The sequence below is a fragment of the Pogoniulus pusillus genome, chromosome 29 (genome assembly GCF_015220805.1).
Source record: "Pogoniulus pusillus isolate bPogPus1 chromosome 29, bPogPus1.pri, whole genome shotgun sequence".
NCBI lineage: Eukaryota > Metazoa > Chordata > Aves > Piciformes > Lybiidae > Pogoniulus > Pogoniulus pusillus.
Genome location: NC_087292.1, coordinates 5672224 through 5677726, shown reverse-complemented (window position 1 = coordinate 5677726; position 5503 = coordinate 5672224). Strand labels below are relative to the sequence as shown.

General features: G+C 42.2%; 1 long non-coding RNA gene across 2 annotated transcripts; it reads right to left on the bottom strand.

The window, feature by feature from the left end:
* Positions 1–451: 451 nt before the first annotated feature.
* On the bottom strand, positions 452–4051 carry LOC135188324 (uncharacterized). Of its 2 annotated transcripts, none has more exons than XR_010307658.1 (2): positions 3924–4051; positions 452–1756 (listed from the first exon to the last, which is right to left on the bottom strand). It is a non-coding gene; the product is annotated as an uncharacterized LOC135188324 (long non-coding RNA). The 2 variants fall into 2 exon arrangements; XR_010307659.1 differs by having other exon boundaries at positions 3932–4051.
* Between the last annotated feature and the right edge of the window lie 1452 nt (positions 4052–5503).

Genomic DNA, 5503 nt, shown 5'->3' with positions numbered 1-5503 from the left:
AAGAAATGAAATGAAAAGAAAGGAACATCTCTGCTAACTGCAGTTGTTTCACTCCTGTGAATTGACCAGAGCCATAAAATCATGTGGAAAAGCCTGCCAAAAAAAACAAAAGAACATAAATAAAATAGATATCCTGTCACCTTGTCACAAATACCTATGCCACACGTTGTCTGTGGTCAGATTTCAATGACTGCTGCTAATAAAGAATTGGGTTAATCCTATGTTTTGCTTTCTGCAGCCGAATTGCAGCTCTAAAGCAGTGCAGGATCCTGCCCGGTGCAGCCAATCTGACAGTTCTTGTCCTGCATTCCAATTTTTAAAAGAAAGCAATTTTTTTTTTTCTCCCTGGAAATTTTGCAATATCCATGAATAATAAACTGCTCTAAAACGTTGGTGACCTTCAGGTTTTAAATTTGAAAAGAATTCAAAGATGGGAGAAATAAAAGCAGTGTAAATAACCACTGGGTAATCCAATTTATTTTTAAACAGCATCAAAGTTCAGAAGAAAGGAAATAACAAAGAATATCTCACACAGACATGCACAAAGGCTGTGCCTGTATAATTAGTTATCTGGCAGTAACCAAAGTCTCTTTTTTTATATGTACAGATTGATTATTTCTGAGATTGCATCTCACCAATCTGAACTGGAAATGCTTTTTGTGCCTCATTCAAACACGGAGCTGCCTTTGGTAACAAGGATTCCCAAATAGATATTTAATTTAGATTGAACAGAACACTTATGCCATGGTAAATAAATCAGTTTGTTAATGGAAGTCTTTTCATTGATGTTTAATGGCTATCATATCTATGGAACTGCTGCTAATCCAAAATAAATGTGTTTAATAATCAATGGATATTTGTTTATAATACAATAATTGTCTTATTAAATCAGAATTAAATGCCTATTAGGAAATGTTAACTTAAAGCTTTACTAGCACTTAAGGATAAGAGTATAATTAATAACTCTCTTATTCCTTGGGAGAAAAAAAAGAGGGGGAAGAACAAATTAATAGTCAAAATATTGTGATGTATTCTGTGAAGCTCCAGAAATGAGGACTTTGGATTGTTAAATACAAAGGAGAGATAAATGCTCCTAAGATTAAAATGTCTATGTTATCATTATTACATTTAGGGGGGTTTCTTTTACTAGGTTTTAATATTTCTAAAGTTTTTGATTTTGTTTTAATCAAATCATTGGATGACTGAGAGCAGGAAAAGAGAGGGAGATCTTAGCATCCTTATTTCCCTACTTGCAAAAGAGCTGCTTTTGGTTCGGCAGATTCTCCTTTCCAAAAGCAATTCTGTACTATTGAAAACTCCTAAGTTCTTTCTCTCTCTTTTTTTTTTTTTTTTCCCTTTTAAAAAGACAGAGCAAAACACAATAAAAAGGATAAAAAAGGGAGGGAAAAAAACCCTCAGCTAACTCATTGGCTTTAATTGCAAACATATCCCTTCCCACCAGCACAGCGCTTGCTCAAGACGCCAGGCGTAAATATATTAAGACATCCATCAGTTTCCTGTCCCCGCTGTCAGAAGTTGGAAGGTGTCTGTTATTCCCATCCAAAGGGCTGGGCTGAGCCATGCTGGGCTTTCTGCTGTTTCTAGGACTGAAGAATTTATTTGCTTCGCTGGTGTCAGCCTTGCACCCACCGGGAAATATCAACAGCAGATGCAGGAGAACCACGAAACCGCGCAGCTTCGGCTGCCTGCAACCGGCGGCTGGGGACCAGCATGCTGGGGAAGGGGTTCTGAGGCACTGTAGGGATGGAGACGAGAGAGAAAGTGGTTTGAAAATTGAATAGTAAATGCTAGTGAGTCAGAAATACATTGATGGTCTTAAAGGGAAGTCATTGAAGACGAACCTGAGCACCACTGAAGATGCCCTGGGCAGTGCAGAGCTGCCCCTGCTTCATTCAGTGGGTTTAGCCATTTTGATATTTGCTTTATTACTAGGCTGCAGTGGGAAGAGAGGAGGGTGTAGGAGCAGTTCAATTCTATTTAAGGAGCAGCAATGTTTTACAAAGGAACTGCAAAGGTCTGAACAAAGTACCACCTCGTTTTTCTTCTGGCTACCACTCAGGAAGCTGTAGCCTTGTCCACTTCTGACAATTACCTCTAATTAATGACCCAAAGCAGTGACAGACCTTCAAAAGGAAAAGTGTATTTTCAAGTCCTTTGGAGCAGCTATTTGAGTTCTAAAAAGCAATAATGCTCACAACTAAGTGCCCAGTAAAAGATATAAATCCCTTGTTTCCTTGAGTTAGCAAATCGAACCAAAACAAGCAGCTTTTGGTCTTCCTTTTTGCTGTTTGTGATGACTTTTAGCACAGGATCCTCCTGGCAGGAATGTCGAGAGGAATTGCTGGTTGGAGTAATCTAGATTTAAAACACAAAAATCCATCTCACATCTGTCTTGTCAAGGCAGAAGAGTACCAGCCAGTGAGCTACCCCTCGGGCTGACTGAAGGAGCAGGTCAAGAATACACAGCAAAAGGGTAAGTCACAAAACATGCAGCACGAAATGAACGGAGGAGCATGGAGGAAAAACAGCCTGCTCCAACCCTGTGCACATAGCAAGGGAATAAATGCTCTTCATGAATTATTCAGAACGGGATCAGCTCTACCTTGGCCCAAACTTCTCTTCCACACAAGTAAAAGAGCAACTCCTCATAAAGTTCACAGCACTTTTAAGAGAGGTTTCCTGCAGTGCTCCTCACCTTCTCTCAGCCTGGTTTCTCTGGAAGCCTCGGGCAAGTGGTTCAGATTTCTAACAAAAATGTGACCTTCCATAAGGGAGGAAAGAACATTTTTAGTAACTGTTGCTGCACATCCCAGCTCAAAACTGGTTCATAAAGGTTTCAGAAAATATTTGCTTCTGTCAGTTAATGAATTAATGATATTCTGGGAGACCACCAGCTACCAGGGTCTCCTGCTCCTCTCTGTGTGTGAGCTGGAGAGCCTAAATAGAGACAAGTAGAAACTCCCTGTCACTTGCAGCTGCATGTGTGCAGAGCTCTTACAGCCAGACTGCAGCAAGTCAGAATCACCTCGTCTGTGCAACACAATCATAATTAAACACTCCAGCCCTGTCATAACAGCAGTCAGGGCTGAAAAGATCTGACATCCTTAGCACCACTGCGCTTGGAAAAGGAGAACACTGCAGAGGAGAGGTTAACCCGGGGAGAGAGAGAGACAGACGGAAAGCAAGGAAAGACGGAAAGCAAGGAAAGACGGAAAGCAAGGAAAGGAGGAAAGGAGGAAAGGAGGAAAGGAGGAAAGGAGGAAAGGAGGAAAGGAGGAAAGGAGGAAAGGAGGAAAGGAGGAAAGGAGGAAAGGAGGAAAGGAGGAAAGGAGGAAAGGAGGAAAGGAGGAAAGGAGGAAAGGAGGAAAGGAGGAAAGGAGGAAAGGAGGAAAGGAGGAAAGGAGGAAAGGAGGAAAGGAGGAAAGGAGGAAAGGAGGAAAGGAGGAAAGGAGGAAAGGAGGAAAGGAGGAAAGGAGGAAAGGAGGAAAGGAGGAAAGGAGGAAAGGAGGAAAGGAGGAAAGGAGGAAAGGAGGAAAGGAGGAAAGGAGGAAAGGAGGAAAGGAGGAAAGGAGGAAAGGAGGAAAGGAGGAAAGGAGGAAAGGAGGAAAGGAGGAAAGGAGGAAAGGAAGACAAGAAAGGAGGAAAGGAAGACAAGACAGAAAGAAAGAAAGGCAAGACAGAAAGAAAGCGAAATAAAGAAAGAAAGAGTGGAATATTGAATTATTTAGTTTCTTAATCGTTTCTATATAACTAAAACACTTCAGTTTTAGCTGAAGAATTCTGTTCTCAGTCACTGTGCTGGTTCACATGTAATCAGCCATGCTCGTTGGTTACGAGGGAAGAGCAGCACTCCAAACCGTGTCTCATTGCCTTACCCAGACAGGAGGGCCAGAGTCTGATACCTGCATACCGAGCTGGGTAGGTCTGAGAGGCTCCCCAACACGGCCAGGCTGTCCTTCAGAAGCATAATACAGTCTCACACCATCTTCGTGATGCCAGCTGTCCTGGAGGTTGAGAATTGGTACCCTGCTACAATCCTAAAACTACAAACAAGAAGTTCCAGGCTTAAAAAGGAAAAGTAAATACCTTCGAGTGGCAACAATTTACAATTATACCAGCTATAACATTTACCAGTTTAAAGCGAATGTAAAAATTAAACGGAGTGAAAAATTAATAAACCTCATCATTTGGAGGGCTCCAAACGGCTTTTTTTTCACCCGTGAAGCCAGCCCAGCTCCAGTGGAAAGCCCCAGAGCTCCATCTTGTGGCTTTCTTTTTGTTGTTGATGCTCTAAGGAAGGGAAAAGAATTAGAACTAAAAGTAATTCTTTTATTAAATTGCTCTAAAATACAATTTCTTTTGCTGGCATCACACGTAGAAACAAGGCAGAGAAGAAAAAGGGCCAACAACTTATTTTTTGCTCTATTTTGCTGTGCAATGTCATCTCCTCTTTTTGCTCAAGGAAAAATTATCTGCTTTTTCCTAACCCACAGCCCATTGCAAAACCATTGCCAGTGGTAGGATCGAAATTAAATAAAGCTGTGGTCTGGAAGAGAAAGTTGCTGGGCTGAAGAAGGGCACAGCTCAAAGCACAGAGGCCACACAACTTCCAGTTGAAACCAGTCTGCAGTTGTTCGGTGTGATTACTTCTCTCCCCACAAGCACCTTCCTTATTCCATAAGAAAAGGGATCTCTGGGCTATACCTGCTGCATCCCAGGCCCTGGAGTTATTGCCTGCTTTGCCTGTGTACCATTTTCTGACCTCTACAAGAAGGTTGCTTGAGAATTTCTGAACCAAACGTTCTCACCTCGTACACGAGCTGCACCCACTGAAGGGATGTCTCCAGCTCTGCTGCCCATCAGAAGCTCAAGGATGAACTTGTAGGTGCAAACAGAAAAGAACAGCCTCCAAAAAAGGCATTACAAAGGAATAAATAAAAATTAAGAAGACCCAGTTTGCCTATCTGGTGGAGAAATTCTCCTGCCTGGGTCAGGAAATGGGGCTGGTTCCGCACTGTGACGAGCGGCTCTGCTGCATTTGGAGGTGCAAGATTCTGCTTAGGTTTTAGCCAGCCACAGATCAAGCAGACAGATCTGCTCCTGGGCACTTCCATAGCAGCTTTTTTTGGTTGATTGGTTGGTTGGTTTACTTTTCAATCCTGTACTGGTAATAGATAAATCCCAATTTAATTGTCTTCTTACCCTGAAATGGGATCTTCCTTAGGAGGCTACTACTGCTGCACAGGAAACCATTCTCAAAGCTCAGATCCCCACTCTGTGCTCACTCCAGCAAAAGGGTGTCCCTGACAATACATTTGGGGGAGATTATGAATCTTTGCATCTTATTAATTCAAAATCCAGCCAGGAAAAAACAAAAGTGAGCCCTTGTAGAAACATTTCCACTATGTGACAGAACGGCCAGCACCAGACTCATGATGCACTGTGTGTGTTATCAAAACACCCCCATGGAGAAGCAAACAGC